At 33.0% G+C, this 19,130-nt stretch overlaps 1 protein-coding gene and 1 pseudogene across 1 annotated transcript in view; both read left to right on the forward strand.

Moving 5' to 3' along the window:
• The window catches only part of LOC109444823 (large ribosomal subunit protein eL32 pseudogene), a 112,728-nt pseudogene extending 97,695 nt beyond the window's left edge, over nt 1-15,033 (forward strand).
• The window catches only part of LOC148758342 (uncharacterized), a 264,478-nt gene that overhangs the window by 215,539 nt on the left and 29,809 nt on the right, over nt 1-19,130 (forward strand). The window lies entirely within an intron of this gene.

The raw sequence follows: 19,130 nt of genomic DNA on the forward strand, positions 1-19,130 counted from the left end.
TTAACTGGAAATTGAGATAGAAAATTAAAGTAGAAAAACAGACGACTTGAAAGAGTCCCTAGTCTTGCGTAGGTTAGAGAATATGTTTTCCGTTCTTTGGGAAAGAATAATGAATAATGGCATACTTGATCTTCATGCTAGCTGTTAATATAGAAAACATTTTTGGAAGTCTAAACCACTTATTATGAGTATCCTGTTTTCTTTAGTCATATACTTAGAAATAACAGATTCTTAGACAAGATTTCCATGCAGGAAATTTATTACGGAGTGCACTCAGCAATAACATCGATGAGGGACTGAGGAAAGTAGACTTGAGCAGAACTAGAAGTTGTACTGCAGTGCTTTTGAGTTGATTTTAGGAGCTCTGGGATGGCCCCTCATAGGTATCACAAATGAAGGTAACAGGGATCATTGGATATGTGCTCTCCTTAGGAAAGGGAGATAACGTTTTGTGAGGTGGATCCCTTCAGCAGAATGCTAAGGAAAGATACGGCTCAGAACCAGTAGCAAGCCAACATTTCCAGGTGGAAGAATTAGTTCCTAGATTTGAAAGGGAGTTATAGACAATACACCACAACGTTCACTACACCTATCTTCTTTATTTAAGGTCTATTTCCAATATTTATAGCGAGTATGGGGGACTGAGAGCTGTACTTCAGTATTTTCCCCTTCTTCTACTAAGAAAAATGCTAAAATAGCTAGAAGTTATATTTATTATATTTATTGAACAATTAAAAGAAAGGAAATTACTAATTTTATTCATCATTGTCCAAGGTATGAGCTCTAGAGAATCAGGGGTGGGTAGGTGCACAACTGTATGTTATCAGCACACAGGTGATAAAAGAAAAAAACGAAAATGAGCATGTTCTTCTATAGACAAAATGCAGAGTAAGAAAAGGGCTCTCTCCCAGTCAAAGAGTAGATTCCTTCCTGAGTAGCAAATCTAATTTCTAGCTTGACTATAGAGCAAATCTAAACAGTCTTTCAGAATAACGATCAAAGCTTGTTTAATAATTTAACTTATTATCTGTGTTGAATAATCTACCCCAATTTTTACCTGGTGTCAAGCGGCTAGAAAGCAGATTTCTTAGTGAAAAGATTTTAATTTTCAAAGTAATTCCATTCAACCCTGCTTCTCTGAAAAACACATCTATTCTTTTGAACTTTCATATTGCTTGACTCAATATGACTCAATATGCTGTGTTCTCATTTTCCAGATTTCAAATAGCTTACTGTGAACTTTAGAAACCTTAACAAACTTGCTGTATTGGTGCTATTATTTATTTCATTACTTAATTTAGATACATAAACTGAAGATCTATCACTACCATTCCAACTCACTTCTGTTAAACTTTCCTCCTATCAGAAATCCGGTGCTGCAAAAATAGTTGTCAAAGAAATGAGAGAAAACTGCAAAATATAATTCAAACCCTTATTCCTGTATCACACCTGTACTATCTCTTTACATCTAAAGATTCATTACCCCCTAGGGCCCACTTGTTGAAGCATTGTGCAATTTATGTTTGCTCTGTGGTAATTAAAACTTCTGTGTCAGGTACCTAGGCATCTGTAGGGAACCGTATTTGTCACTCTGGTTCCCTTTCACTCTTTTCATTGTCTATGAGAAAATATTGTAAAATGGAAACAGCTGTCTAAATTGCCATTTTGGGCCCATTCCCAAAGATTTCTTCCTTGAGCAAAGGAAGCCATTGTAGGTGCCTTTCACTCCAGGGATTTGTACCTTGAAGAACAAAATGTCAAAAGTGAAATTAAGTGATACAATAAAGTGTGCTGAACTCCAGTAGTGCCAGATCAATAGGAATCACAGCATGCTTTTTGGTAAATTTCTTTTTTTTTCTTTTATTCAAAATGGAGATGTCCAAAACCATTTTCAGAAAGACTAAGTTTAAAACTTGAATGATTCACCCCCTGTGGCTATTATATTTTCACTTATTGTTGTTTCACTTTAAAACACCAGTCAATAAATGCCCTTATAATACTAATTGCTTACTCATTAGAGATTGGTAATCATTACTCTGATTTTATGGGGCAGATTCTAAAGATAAACTTAGTAAAAAAAGAAATAATATTGTGGTATTGATTTAACTCAAGCTTTATCAGTTTGTTTAAAATTTTTTGGTAATAACTAAATTTATTATATAAATCTAAAAACATCATTTCAGTGCTGTTAACATATAGTTTCTTTTTACCCTATCAGCGAGTTTTATGGTATTTTCTGTGTGTTTTTTTCCTGCAGACCTCTTTATCATGTCTTTTGAAAAACACTAGTATTATATAAATATTATATAAAATGTTTTGGCTAGGTTTAAAACAGTGAACATGACTAATATAATAGTTGATTCATTAAAAGTAATAGATATAACAATGTCAGACTGGTGGTTGGAGCAGTAAGTTATTGAAGACTGTTAATGTTTTGATATTTAGCCTCTGGGTACTTGGTCATATCTCTGTCAGGACAGCAATGTTTGCAAGCTTTCTAGGCCAGATGGTACAACAAAGAATTTTATGAGGAAAAAAAAAGACACAAGTATTTTGGTGTTTTATTCTCTTTTTGTTAATTTAATTAGAACAATTAAATTCCATACTACTAAGTACTGATTAAATTTACCTGATGTCCACAGATTGCCAAATTCTTTTTTTATCCCAGTAGAGTGGTTAGCATAGGTTGAAAGATGAAGGAAAAATTAAAGTATTCACGATTATCTCTGTTTTTCAAAATTAAATTATTTGTGAGGACACAAATTAAGACAATGTTTAAACAAGTTTTAGAAGTTTCATATCAGCAGTTTGCCTGTTGTTTTTTTATAAACTAATGAAATTTAGGTATAAATAGCAGCTAAGTAAATTGATTCTAGCTCTTTTGAGATTTCACTTGCCTCCTAGTCTAGAAAAAGAATGCTGAGTTGAGACTGAGATGACCACAGTTTTGCTCCCAATTCTGCTTTCGAATCCATCACTCCTTTATCAAGTATATTTTCAAATTATCAACACAGAGATAATTAAGTCTTCCTAAAATTTTGAAAAGATGATACATTATGATACAAAGATTAGAAAGTAAAGGGCTTAACATCTTAATTTTGAATATTTACTATTGAAATGTACTACAGGTGCCTTTAAAAAATAAAACCAGTGTGGTTTGTTTAAATATGAAATTTACTTTCAATAGTCAGTAATATTTGAAACATAACAATGAAGTGATTGTTGGAACGCAGGATCCTTTAAATGTTTTTCTTTGCTGCCATGGTGAGCCTTCAAGTAAATTTCTTTGATAGATACAATTGTGATTTTTTCCTAAGGTTTATATTTTAAGGAAACATAAGTGTAAAGGCAAAATAGTGCATTTTATGAAAACTTTGAGGTTCTGACAATGCAATAATATAAAAATAGAAGCTGACACTACTAGTACAAATTTTCAGGGCTAATTAAGTTGTGATCTACTGGTTCCCATATGGTTTGCTTGGCTGCCATGATCACTGTTCTGTTATCTCCAGGGCTTTAAAAGAAGCATGGACATAAGTGGAGGCCTGTGTGTTAGTGGTCTAATTAGAAATGGGCAGTTAGCCTAAGCAAAAATTAAGCACTTTACGCTTCTTTCTATTTCCCTTAGGTCTGATTATTTTTAATCTCTGTTTTGAGTGAAACATCAAATGTTTCTTCAAGCAAGTATCTTTTTCTATTGGTAAAAATATTTAAATTCAAGAAATATTAATAAGAATTTATAATGTATAATGCACTGCAAAGTAATGGGGAAACAACTAATATGGTCTCAAGGAGGTTCTAATAATGTAGAAAATATAGATATGCCCACAAATAATTGTTATAGATATCGTAGTTGTTTTCAAAATGGGTATAATCGTGTTTGCCTAAGCAAGTCAAGTAATACCTGGAATGACATCAATAAATATTTAATTCCACATTCATTCATTGTCTCTTGGGTGATAGGTAAATTGTTAGTCATTGGTAATACACTCAATATTTTACACAAATGAAAATACCTTGGAAAATATTTGGAAAACAAATGAAATTGAGGAAACTCCTAACTACTACTTGAGGGTTAAATAAGAATGTTGTCTTCCTTATTTTTAATACTATTATCCTATAACCACCATATCAAAGATAACTTTTCAATGCAATATAGTTGACACTATCACATTAGGCTCAGAACAAAAATAATATTGGGATTCACTAATATATAAATTATTTAAATCACTAACATTTAAATTACAATATTTAAATTATACGACATAAAACCTATGATGTATTTGCTTTAAATTGCTTAGTTTTGAAAAGATGCTACATAACTATGGAATATTTAGTCTTTAGAATTATACTAATCATTTTTGTGACTAATACTTGTGACTAATATCAAGGAAGATGTATTCTGGGTTTTTTATTGTTTTTTAAGTGTTCTATATTCATAATTATTTTGTTCAATTTATCTGAAAATGAATGAGGTGTTAATCTATCTTATATTACTGATTTATTTCAATATATTTTGTCTTATGTCACTTATAGTTTTTGCTTTATGACTGTTGGGATCATATTGTTATGTATGTACATTTATAATTGCTATATAATTGTGCCCTAGGAAATCAAAACAATAAATTCATAAATTCTATTTCATTTATCGTATGTTTGAATCTACTAAGCCTAATGATAAAATATCCTCTTCTTCTATACCCCACTTCGTTTTGTGTATGTCAACCTTTAGTCAATTATACTTTTTTTTTAGAATTTACACGTATACTATTTAATAAGTTTATATTAGTGTTCTTGATTTGTAAGCTTTAAAATATGTATCTATTGGCATTATTTGACTAAGTATAGAGGATAACATTGAAGGTTGATATGAAGGTGTCGGAGACTGTTTCAGAAATTTTCCCATATATGTTGGTTGAACTTTTATCTGACTGCACAAATGATTGATTTTAATTGCTGATAATTTTAGTAGGATATGTTTACATGTAGCCCATTCTGGCCCTCAGTATCATATTTTTCTATCATGGATTCCAATCTACTTGTATTTTAAGATTTCGTTTATTTGTGTACCTATAAATATTAATTATGTTCACTATTTATTTTCTTTAATTGTTTCTGTCAGATGCATTGTAATTTTGCCTTAATTTCTGTATGTTTTAATTTCAACGTCACTTCTTCACTGAGCTCTTTCAGTTTACATGTTATCTCAGTTTTCTTACCAAGTCTTCCCCAAATTCCTATACTTTTGCTTAGAACTCTTGATTCATGAAAGTGTTATCATTACTTAACTTTGTAAATTCATAGAGAAGTCTTTGGACACGTTTTCATGTATTCCTTGGTATACTGGGTTGAATAGTGTCCCCTCAAATTCATGTCTACCCAAAACCTCAGAATGTGAGTTTAGTTGTAAATAGGGTCTCCATTATTTAAGACAAGGTCATAAGGATGTAGGGTGGGCCTAAATCCAGTGGCTGATATCCTTGTAAGAAAGCCATGTGAAGACACAGAGAGACCCACTGGGAAAATCCATGTGACAATGTGGCAAAAGTTGGAGTGATACACCCGCAAGCCAAGGAATGCAAACGATTATTGGCAACCACCATAAATTAGAAGAGGCAAGGAAGAATTTCTCTCTAGAGCCTTCAGAGAGAGCATGACCCCACCAACACATTGATTTTGCACTTCTAGTTCCACATTTGTGGGAGAATAAATTTCTGCTGTAAGCCAGTCACTTTCTGATAATTTTTTATGGCAGCTCTAGGAGTCTATGTACTTGGTAACTTTTTTGTAGTGAGTTTTCTTTATCTGACACAATATACTTTTTTCTTCTTGCGGTGTTTTCTGTACTTGTTATAGCTTTATAATGGATCTAATCTTTAAAGAGCTGACTTTTTCCTTTGTCTTTTTTTAATCATGGAGGATCAGGGGAATTTTTCCAGGCAAACAGAATTTTTGCTAATGACCTAGGGGGTTTGCATTTATATTTGTTTATCTGTATCTTAAGCCAATGGAGATATGCAACTGTAGTTTTGCACATAATAAAATATTTTGTTATTCCCTGATGCCATAGGGCCAGAATATTATTTTCATATATGATTTGCTTATGTGCTCCCATCCTCAGCCTATGCATTCCATTCCTGCCACTGGAAACATGGGAGTTTGGTTTGTGCCCTTTTATTTATTTTCTGGTTTACATTTATCAAAACTAGTATTTACATTTTTGTATACTAATCTTTCATTGGTTGTGAGGTAAAATTCAGAAAGACAATGGGTGATGCCAATATCATACCACCATCGTCTCCCAGAATGTTCACTAATATATATATACAAAACCATCGAATTCTGATGGTAGACCAAGTTGAATTAGGTTCAACTTATCCTAGTAGGAGACCGTTTAGTATAGTGGCTTGGGCGTATGCAATCCAGAGCCCAGATGTGAATCCCAGCTCTCTAACTTTAGAAAAGTTACTTGACTTCCCTCTGCCTCACTTTGCTCATCTGTAGAATTAAGGTAATTAATAGCTGCCTGTTAAGATTACTGAGAGCACAAAATAAGTTATCTCTGTAAAGTGCTCAAGACCAGAGCCTAGCATATGTTCAATGATGTTCACCATTATTTTTCTCCAGTACAGACTCTATATTGTAACATTTCTGAAAAGGGGATTCATCCAAATGTATAGATTTGCATAGACTCTTTTGAAATTTCATTTTTAGTGAAGTTAAAAAATTGATTGGTATAGTCTAGGTGACTTAAAGAGAAGTCAGTCAGTTCACTAAATAAAATTCATTCATTTATCATTAGTACTGAATGGGCCTTAGTGTCAAAATCGCATCCATTTTCAAAATAAAAACTTAACATTTTGTCTATGGGACATGTTATTTTAAAATTGCTTTAGTTTAACTTTCATGCAGCAAAAGTCTTTATAATTCACAAAGTTTTCTTCATTATGAAATGATTGTGATGTTAGGTTCATATTCAAATGATGAATTTCCTAAAATTATAGTCATAGGTAAATGAATATGTATATCATTTAGCTCTCCATCTAGTGTAGTTTTAATTTTTACCCAGATTTCATTTCTTTCAAGTTATTACAATATGACATCTTTAAATTTTTAGTACTTGTTAGCGTATTTTCCTGTTATATTTATTGTTTTTCACAGATAGGTTTGTGTGGAATATGCAAAATAATTTATCATTTTCTGGAAACAATCCAGATATTTGCAAGTCATTGTTACTCTTCAATTCTGTGTCAGTTTTTACTTACTAAAACACATTTTAATTCTATCTCAGTCTTTGTTCAGGACAGGTTTAATTCCATTAAGATTACTTGTATGTCAATCCTGTATTCATTCTTAATGTTCTCTCTGAATCATCATAATTATTTTAATCTTTTCATTAAAGAGATACCCTGAAATGAAAGTAAAGGGAGATAAACAATTTTGCAAATCAAATGGTACCGCGTTTTATATCTTATTAAAGTACAATAAAACATCCATGTAAAGGCTAAGATAGTAAGCACTCAATGCTTTCTGTGCTTTTAGAAGAGAATATATCCCCAGAATGTTGAGTCAGGAAGCTGTTACAGCTCATGGACCTCTCCATGGAAGTACAGTTGACAGATATCTTTCGTAATCACTGAGCCATTCTAGCAATATGTAATTAATTAAAAAAAAAAGTCTTGGAAAACATTTCCTATTTGGGAAATGTGCTGGAGGCATAATTACCAGTGTAACTTGATTTCTTACCAAAATTGAAGAGTGCTTTTATGTTTGGATAGTTGAAATGACTTTTTTTAAAATCCAGTGTCCTCTTGGTGAAATTGGCTTATCTCATTATCTGAGATCACCAATTCTGATTCTTTTGGCATTTTTTTTTTTTTTTTAGAAAAAAAACAAAATAAAATAAACCTGCTATGCTGAAATTAATGTTCCAATTTGAAAAAACAATAGCAGTGCTGGGAATTTTTATCTCTTAGTCTCTATGGCTCCTTTCATACTGAATGTGAAATCAGGGCATGCCATTCTTTCAAAATCATAATCCTAGAAACCTGGACTCTATTGTAGATACAAAGAAACTTTCTGTTACTTAGTCATTTTCCTTTCTAATAATGACGGGTTAATGTCAGTCTTGACTTCTTTCACCTAATGCATGTAGTTTTGACTTGATGAAGACTAGTTAAGTTTGTATGGTTTTCAAACTATGCTAATATGACTAAAGAGTATGTGTTATGATGATTGAGAAATACTATGTATAAGGTGTTAATATTGTAGAAATGGGAGCACTCTGACATTTTGGCCAACCTCTCCATATTTAAATGGTTATGGATTATTAAGATTTCTTTAAATCTTCAATTTAATTGATTAGATTCTATATATTTAGGAGAATGCCTTGGGACTTGGCACTTAATTGATAAGAGAATCTATTCCTTTAAATGTTTCTTTGAAAAGTCATATTTGAAGATATCCAAAATGTGGGATCTTAAGTAGAAAATTTGTATTGTTATTTTCTGTTTCAAAAACACTCATATATTTTAAGGCATGTTAAAAAAGAATATAGAGCATATATTATTTTTGCCTTAGCGGCAAGAAAATCTGGTGACAAATTCAGTACCTAGTTTTAATATTCTCTTTATGTCTTGTGGCCCTTTTACTCAGGAGGTCTATGACCTAATTTATCTATATATTTATTTTTGCATTGCTTTTGAGCTTCTAATCTTCTTAAAATTTTCTTCAAAGTAGAATGAACATATATAAAGAATATAGGATACTCTTGATAACTATAAGTATTTATAAAACATCCCATTTAAATTTTTCCTCTATAAGTATTTTTAACACTTCCCACATATTTATCATTCTCAAATTTATGACAATGCAGTGTTTGTATATGCATGTTAATATATCTGATAACAAAATGTTTTATATTGACATATTTGAATTGAATTTTAGTCGCAAAATGAACATCACACATGAAGCTATTTAAAGAAACATGACTAATCCTTGATTAAATGAGAGTGTAGGCCAAGGAGCCGCTATCAAAGACACCCCAAATACTGTAGCTTGCGTAGAAAGACGCTTATTTCTTTTTGACGTGCAATCGTGAGTAGGCAAGTTCTAGCCACTGAGTTATCCAGGGACCCAAGCTGGGATGCTGGCTTTGACATTCTCACCACATCTAGAGCTTCCTATTTAGGATATAATATAGCTGCTCCAGTAGGCATTGTCAGTACTATCTAAGGAGGTGCCCAGCACTTTGTCCACTTTCTGAAAGCATGTTGTACTTTGATAGCCACACTTTAGTACTTTAATGAGCCATGCTGATAATGGGTTTCAATTTTCATAATACCTCTTGATTTCAAATACCATATCCAGGTCATTTATCTAGTCTCCTCATTTGCCACCTCCTCACTCAAATTACATTCTAGCTACAAAGAGCAAATTATGGTTCCCAGATGTACCATATCATGTTTGCAATATTTATATATGTCATTATTCCATGCTGTTTCCTGTACCGCTAATTTCTTTTATTTCTTAGCCTCCTGAGCACTTTCTCAGTCTTCGGTACACAAATCTCTATTCTTTTGTTCATAATATATACACAATGATATTGGAAGCTTCTAATAGACACTTACCATGGCTTACAAAAATCGTTATGCCATTTCTGAACTGGGTGACCATGGGCAAGCTCTTTAGATGTTCCATGCTTTATTTTTCTTACACAAGACTGGTGATATAATTTGGGCTTTCCTCACAGAGGTTAGCTAAAAGATGAATGAGATAATCTTTGCAAAGTTGTTTCATAAGTAGCTCTTTTGTCATAAACAGAATAAGCACTCAACAAATGTTAGTTATTTATAGTTATTACTATTTGTGCACCCTAAATATCTAGGTCCCCTATAGGATTGAAGAGCATTTGTTACCTGATTTCCTTTGAAAATCAGCAACCTACATAGGTGTACTTAATAAATTCACAAAAGACACACAACTTGGTAAATGACTGAGGCCATAATCAGGAGAATTAGGAAGCAAAGTGATTGTGATGGTCTGGAATGAACAATAAACCAGGGCCAAGACAATTTAACATAATAGCTTTTATTCATCAAAACTATTTTTATCTCAGACAGGAAAAGATACCATTCCTGTTCCATGTTATACTCAGTACATCAGGATGACATTTATATAAAAATTATAAGGAGTCAAACACCTGGGCATGGGCCTGCCTCATCAAAACAGCCCTCTTTGGTCTTGATTCCACTGGTATTTCACAGTCTCCTACCTGGATCCCAAAGCTCCCACAAAAGCCTTTATATATAGCTGCCAAATTATTGTTTTTGAGCATAGGGTATGTTGAGCAGGAGACCTTCCAGTCTGCCCTCTTACAGACCATTTTCTTGTCTGTTTGGTTTTGAATCTCTGTTAGAGATAAAGATTTTATGGACTTCACAAGAAAAGTCCTTCTAGGATTTATTTTATTTTTTAATTAATTAATTAATTAATTAATTGTCATTGTTTCTTCCTTTCCTCTCTTTTGCCCCTAGAATTTCCATCATAGATAGAAGGAATATTTTGGAAATAATTGATCTGTCTCTTATAATTTTACATTTCTATTATTTTATTTCTGAAACTAGGGAGAACTTCTTGAACTTCATTTTAACATTATGTATTTGGTTTTATGCAAGATACCACAAGTACATATATGCCCATAGCTTGTATATGGCTAATAGAAGGAGAAAAGACAAATAATTTGATGACAGTGTCCAAGATTATAAGTTTCGATTTGATTTAGTCATTCATTTTATTGTCTTTTCTTTTTATTGGCAAGTCCCTCTTAAACAATGATATGGATAAGTGGGATCAATAGCCAGTGTAACCCTAATATGCCTCATATCTGAAAATTCTTTAGCACTTTTCTGTTTCTACTTTAATGATGATAGCTTTCAGGGTGTTCTGTTACTCAGTAACCTCTTGCTTTGTTTGTTTGTTAGCATTTCAAATGCTCTGCTCAGGATGGACCTGCTGAATAGTTAAAGCTGAACACCATGTGGATTGTAGATATGGATCCTCAAAAAAAAATGACTGTCAACCGATTACTGCCCTGTTTGAACAAATGAGTGTCTCAAAAGGGGTTTATGATTAACCTGGGATAATGACACTATTTCCTTTAACTGTTTTTCTTTGCTCTTTTTCTGTTGTTTACTAGTGTCATTGTTTGATGTAACAAAGAATAGCCTGACATTCTACTCTTGCTATACCTATGTGTTCTTTTCTTTTTTTTTTTTTTTTTTCTGTTTGTTTGTTTGGTAAAAGCACGTTTGAAAATTTGGAACTTAGGCTCCTAGTTATACAAAATAAATCTATCAAGATTTTAAAATATCAAGTAATTTGAATTATTTTTTATTAGGTGCTTTGGAAATAACATAAGGATGGATGGGTTCTCTAGGCAATTTGGGTTTAGTAGTAAAAAGCCCATCTCCCTCACTTTGAGGAAGATGCTAAACTCCATAGTGCACGCTAACGTCTGTTTTCTTAGCTTTCCATGCCTAGAAGTTATCATTATATTCAGTAACTGAAGTCTCATATACCCTTGCTGCTGTTTACCCTGCCTTGTACCACAGATGGAGTAAATGGGCCCGCAATTCCTCAGGGTTTAAAAAAAAAAAAATCACTGTCATAGTTTAGAGATTGTGGCTGCATCATTGACTTCTTACCATTAAGAGCCTGGTTCAGTGTGGCATCCTAGATGTAAACCTGCATAGATTAAACCTGGAGCTTTGCTTAAAATCTTTTTATGGACTGTTAAGCACCAGAGCAGAGAATATAATAGATTACAAATACTAGATTTGCACTTCCATATACAGCTGGGTCTAGATAATTTAATCAAGGTTTGCAAGGCAGTTTCTCCCAAAGTTTTGTAATTCTGAATTTATATATGGAAAAAAACCCAGAAAAGTATTATGCATTACAGTGGTTTTGATTATTGGCCATTAAGTAAAAAGGTTTTCATTTACTTCATAATATGTGAAAACTGTAAAAGTGGACTTAATATTATCTAGTAACTGCATACAGTTGCATGCTTAGGTTTATAAAAAGTGTGTGTCTACATAAAAGCTCATTGAAATTTTTCCCATGGGAAAGCAGGAAATTGACAATTCCATTCAAGGGGCAGAAAAGCAGAATAAAGTGAAAAATAAAGTGAATACAAATTTTAGGAAAAGCGATGTCACATCAGTTTCACTCATGCTGTTTTACTTGGCTGATGAACAGAATATTCATTTCAAATGCACATACTATATACTATATCTAATTAATAAAAACCTGCCTCACAGTTAAGCTTCTTCTCCCCAAGTGGACATTGCTTTATTTAACATTCTTAAATTGCCTGGTGAGAATTTTAACAAGGGAATATTGAGACAGCTGATATTGCCCTGGTTTGTCATTTTATTGAGTTTGCTTCTTTCTTCAGCCAATATCTATTCTGAAAATGCATGCCCTCAAACACAAACCAGCTGTGTAACTGAACCCTACAGGAAAACTTGTTTGAGAAAACAAAAGGCTCTAACAGTAATACACATGTAAAAACATTTACTAGTGATGATGATTAAAATGAACTCTGGAGGGAGAAGTTTATTTTCATAAGAACTCATTAAGGTAAAAAATCAGTGTTGGGAAACAGTCATTAGAATAAACTCAAAAAATCCTCACAAAGGAGAAGACACTTTATACTTGAAAAGACAAAAAAAATTATGTGTCTTTATGGTGGAAACCTTAAACAGTGTGAGTGGAAGATTAAAATATTAAATGAAAAAATTTAAAAGCATACAGAATGCTCTAGCAGCCTTGTGAGAGAGAAACTAAATATTTAATGATTCTGTTTCTATCTCTATACAGGAATCTAAATGCCAAGTCGAAGGTCCCTATAATGGACCTATCTTGAATAAAATGTAAGAACCAATTACCACAACTTTGTGGCACATACAGCAATAAATGTGCTAAATCGATTAGAAAAAGTCAGGTTAATTTGTGTTAATAATCTGTTCTTATACTCCAGCCATTTCTTTAAAGTATACTACAGAAGAATAGAGATATGCTAGCTTTTTCACAAAGGTTCTGCACGTGGAAAGGAAAAAGAGACTGTGTAATTAAAGTCTGGGGACACGGTTAGTGCCTTGAGGGATGTGATAATCATGGGAGCAGGAAGGCTTGTATGCCGTTTCCAACAGAACAAGCACATGGTGTAGTAACCCCCTGAGATTGCTGGTGTTGACTGTAAAATGAAGCCCCCAGGATATTTTGGGGAGAAGTGGGAAACTGTATGGGGGCGTGGAATGCTTGTTTAATATTCCTGCATATCCATAAGCCTACCTTACTTTTGTCACCTGTAAATTCACTTGCTCTACCTTGGTAGATACATCTATTCCTGCTTAAAAAGGCATGGATTACAGAAAAAAAAAAGATATAAATTAAGGGCATATATGAATCCAATTTAAAGATGAGTCTGTGAAAAATGAGGAAAGCTTCATAATGTCAACAAACAAAAACTTGGGGAAGAGTGGAACGTTTTCAAATGTAGTATAATGTGATTGTGTTTTCATTAGAGTCCTAAGGTCATGTATTCAGTTATTTGGCTGATAATGTCTGTTGTTCTAGCTATTGGAAAGGTGACTTAATTTTTCTTTTTCTTTTCCCTCTGCCCATTGCTTTAATTCCAAACTGTTAACACCAAGCTAATTTGTCCATGTGTATTTAACTAGATTGAATACTATTTAAGATGAGTTTTTGGAATGATGTGACTATTAGCATGCTAGTTCTGTGCACTTGGCATTGGCCAACATGATGGAAACCCCTTTTTCTGATAGGAGTGAGTGGGGCAAACTACATTCTAACAGTAAAAGGATTAAAGATCATATTAATGCTTTTATTCCTCTGCTTAAGCTCATGAGAACTTTCCATTTTTCATAGTCTATTGATTATCTTTGAATTAATTCCTGTCTAAATTTTAACCTGGTTTGTAATGCTGAGGAAATTTTTAAGGATGGGACTAAAATAATCTTGGCAAGATAAAATCAGGAGCATGAGCACAGATGTCCAACTATGCTGCATCTGTATTCTCAAGGGAAAACAAAAGACAACAACATCTTAAGGAACATTGGGTAATATGAAGATTACCATCCAACTATCAGAAATCATAAAGGAGTATTGTTTAGATAGAATGCAGATGAGACTACCATTGGTTTGCAATTTCTGTGAGCTTTTCTAAGGATTAAGAGGAAAGCACATTGATAAGGCATTTGAAAACAAACATGTGAAATAAAAGACAGTAAAATACCGTTGGCTTTCTTCCAAGACTGTGACAATTGACAGCCAGGATTCTTTCCCAGTGAGTGAATAGGAGAAAAAAGAAAAAAAGAAAAAAAAAACCCCAAAACACGAAAAATAAAACCTACCTGTAGAATGATGTGTCAGTTCTGAAGGAGAGCACCCTAAAAGAGTGTGGGAGGATGGATTGTTACAGAGGCTAAAGAGGTATGAGCCTTGGTTGGTTCCAGTAAAAAATGAACATACAAAACAACAACAACTAGCTCTTCCTCAGCGCTTCCTATGGAGGTCGCACCCATCTCCTGCCCAGTGTCACGGCTGCCCTTAGATCCATCGTGAAGGCCAAGATCGTCAAAAAGAGGACCAAGAAGTTCTTCCAGCACCAGCCAGACTGATATGTCAAAATTAAACATAACTGGCGGAAACCCAGAGACGTTGACAGTAGGGTGCGTGGAGGATTCAAGGGCCAGTTCCTAATGCCCAACATTGGTGATGGGCGTAACAAGGAAACAAAGCACGTGCTAGCAGCCCAGTGGCTTTTGGAAGTTCCTGGTTCACAGCGTCAAGGAGCTTGAAGTGCTGCTGACGTGCAACACATCGTACTGTGCTGAAATTGTCACATCTCCTCAAAGAACGGTAAAGCCACTGTGGAAAGAGCCACCCAGCTGGCCATCAGTCACCAATCCCAATGCCCGGCTGCGCAGCCAAGAAAATGCGTAGACAGCTTGTGTGCAAATGGTGTTTTAATAAAACCATAGCATTCTGCCAAAAAAAAAAAAAAAAAAAAAAACCTAAATTGTCTTTTTTTTTTTTTGTACCATTGATGAAATTTGAGTATGGATCGGTAATTAGATGATAACGAATAATTATTGTTAATTTTCTAAAATGTGAAATGTTATGCAGTTATGTGGGAGAAGTTCCTTATTTTTAGGAGTTGTATGCTTAACTATTTAGAGGTAAAATGCCTGCAACTTACCTTAAAATAGTTCAACAACAACAACAACAAAGAACAAATATATATTGAGATAAATTAGCGCATATGGAAAAATGTTAAAAATTGTTGAATTGGGTCTAGGTGATGGATATAGAGATGTTCATTGTAATTTGTTCAACTTTTCTGTGTGTTTAAAGTTTTTATAACAGAATATGGAATGAAATCTATAGACTTTACAAAGGAGCATAGGAGCCAACTGAAAGAGGTCCCAACCGCCAAAGCCAGAACAATTTGAGCAACAAAATAAAATAGCACTGGATTATAATCTAAAGTGTAACATAGTATCATTATTTGTATCCATACTAATATAAATAAATCTTTGGTGAAAGTAGTAAATGAGGGAAAAGAGACAAATATCCCATGGAGAAGAACTCCAAATAATTTATGTAAATATTCTGCTCTCAAGGAGAGGGAATATAACTCGCCATTCCTAATGAGTCATCTGCATATACTGGTTTCTTTCCAAAGAGTACAGTATGAAAAGGGGGAAAAAATAAAGCCTGACTTTACACTGGAACCTGACAAACAGTATGTAAGCCAGGTCATCAAAGTCAACATCAACATTAATCAATCATGTGGATGATAGGTACTCTCGATATGATGTAATAAAAATGGCATTTTACTCTGTGGTCTTCCTCCCAGCAACTTGTAACCCCACTGTTATGAGGAAAACACACAAATTCCAATAGCGGGACAGCTTACAAAATATCTGATGGATTCAGGAAAACCACATTGGAACAGAAAAAAATGCATTAGGAAAAAACTAAGGAAATCTGTATAAATTATGAATTTTAGTCAATAATAATTTATCAATACTGTTTACTAATTATAACATATCTACCATAGTAATATAAAATGGTAACAATAGGGGAAACTGAATGTAGGATATATGAGAGTTCTTGGTACTATCTTTTCAATTTTGCTGCAAATCTAAAAATTGTTCTCAAAGATAGTCTCTTTCACGAATTACATTTTTAAAATTAGTGATTCACTGTAGAAATTTACTTTAAAATCACTTAATGTATATTGAAATTTGATGTTAAAAATTTAAAATTAGAAGCAAAATTACCAAATATGATAGTGGTTCAATAGTGCAATTATACTGTGGTTCAATAGTGGTTCAATAGTGCAATTATACTGTGCAGCAACCAGAAAATACATTATAGGAAAATATTAAAGTAGTGAAAAGCCCATGGGCTAATATAATGGAGAAAATGGATAACCAAAATGTGTATAGTATGATTCCAAATTTCATAAAAGACATTTTTAAAATGAAGGATTGAGAGATGATACAGTTTTCTTCCTACATCATTTTGTTGCATAAAGTTGGCCCTAGAGCACCAATTTTTTGTGCTGCTAGCGTTATATTTTCTTTATTTCATGTAGTTGGTTGGTAAGAATGTTGAAGAGTTTTAGATATTTTGCAAAAATTAAAAACAAATTAATTTAGATTTTATTTTTGCTTTTGTCATGATTTATATTTCAAGTGATAATGTTTAAACAATTGTATTTTAATTTAATTCAAGCCCCTTTTCTATTCATCCACAAATATAATTCAGAGTTGTATAATTAAGCAAAATTCCAGCTTCAGTAACCAACATGCGTAGTCATTAAAAGTCCAACTGTTTTGCTAATGATGTTCAAATTGGTGCTAAATGGTTACTTTTTATTTATGTGAGGCTTATTTTGCCATTAAAAATAAAGAAAAATCAAATAGCTCTCTGTGATGCCAATTAAAATCTGAAATAATATTAATTTTAATAGTTCAAGATAGTTTAAATCTAACTTTCTATTATATTTTAGTTGTACCATTGAGTCTGATATATAGATGTGTTTCTAACCAATATAACTCATTTGCCTTTAATTCCTTACTCGTAATATAAACTCTTTCAGATATATTAAAAGTAAAGAAACACAAATTTAGCAACTACTATTATCTATATGCCAGTATAAAAAAGGTTAAATTTTACTATATTTTCTCAAAATCTTAAAGAGGGGAAATAATTTAGATAGAATTAAAAATGCTTCCTTCTTATCCCTCTTCTTTCACAAAGATAAGCAATAACTTGAGGTGTATCATTTCTATCCACTATAAGTAGTTTTAGTAAGAATATATGTTCTCATACATACTTTTAACATTGTATATAGTCTTGTGTGTTTTTAAAATTTATATAAATTAAATGATCCTGTTTATATCCTTTTGTGACCTTAGCCAATATTGTATTTGAGATTTATTCATGTTTGTAAGTATAGTTGAAATTAATTGAAGTTTATTAAATGTATAAACATACTATATTTTTCATCTCTACTCCTACATTTGAACATAAAATGCATGGCCTCATTTAATCTGCAAAAGTATTAAAAAATCTGTTGTTTTCTGATATAGCATTCATCCTATGCTAGAGATAAGAAAACTGAGGCTTAAACCATTTAAGCAACTGACCAACATTCAGGCTATTGAGTGCTGACACTGAGGTATGAACCATGTAGTGACTCAAGATAGCAAACAAGTACTACCTGAAATGCTTTTCTTTGCTGATGGTTTAGTAAGTAAGGTTTGGGGATATTGAAGTAATGAGTGTTGCTAGTTTATGGATTTCAGAAAATAAAAAGTAATGAAGGGATTAACAGAGTAATATGAAGAAAACAAAGAAGACAATTTGAAATAAGTTACAAATGCAGTAACAAACTGGATTCTTTTCTATACCCACAAGGTTTGTTTCCTGAAGGTTGATTTATCAGCTGAATGCTCAATGTGAAAGCCCAAATTCAACTCAATTCAGCAAATACCCAGAGTGCTTATTATGCACAGACCACTTCTGGGAACTGTGATAAAGCTGAATGTAAAAAACAACACCAGCTCCCAGAATGTACAGTCTAACTGCGGAGACAAATAACTACAATAAGAGTTCTGAACCTGGACAGAGCATGACTCACTTATAGAGCACCATAGTTCGTGTTAGTCTAAAGATTAAGAAAGGATCTCTAAATGAGAAAAAACGATAGGAATTTACAGTATGAAAAGAGGTAAGCCAGGTAGAGAAGATGGTGAGAGTGTTTCCAGAAAGAGGAGATATCATGAGTAAAGACAAGGAGGTCTGAGTTTGAACATTACACTCTAGGGACCTCAAAATCCTGTGCAGACTCATTCTGTGTGAGGGGGTGAGGAGGGAAGTGGTGCTCTAGAAGTGAGTGAGAATAATATTATGAACATGTTAAAAGGCTGAGATACTTTCCTGAAGACAAAAAAGAACCATGGGACATGTTTTAGCTGGGGAAAAAAACATCAGATTTCTGTGTTCAAAATATGGTTTTGGTAGAAGCATTTTGACAGTATTGCAGAGAGGTGTTTTAAGACAAAAAGACCATTTCTGAGGTTTCCAAGTCCAAAGCAGTTAATGGAAAGTGGCTTGGAAAAGAAAGGGCGAACTTAAGAAACATGAAATTTGTTAACTCTCTTCCTATGAATTCTTTATTGCCTAGGGGGAAAAACAAGCATGTACTTTTTGAAAATGCAAGCTTTATTTTTTTATTGTTTATCCTAAATCTTTAGTTTTAGTGTCTATTTTGTGTACCAGAGCTGTATGTATAGTTACCTACTTGTGTTATTCTTCCACATCTCTACAAATTATACATGGCCAAAATTGAACTCATCCTTTCTCTCCAAACTGCTCTTACTCCTACAATCTCCATCTTGGATAACAGAGAGAGAGATGAGTATGATTGAGAATTGGCAGGTGGAGTGATACCACTTTTAGAATAGAAATTTCATTGTATCTTGTCTACTGAATGAAACTTGGTGTCATTTAAATTCTTTCCATGT

The sequence above is a fragment of the Rhinolophus sinicus genome, chromosome 4 (assembly GCF_057876585.1).
Source record: "Rhinolophus sinicus isolate RSI-liver-muscle chromosome 4, RSI-T2T, whole genome shotgun sequence".
NCBI lineage: Eukaryota > Metazoa > Chordata > Mammalia > Chiroptera > Rhinolophidae > Rhinolophus > Rhinolophus sinicus.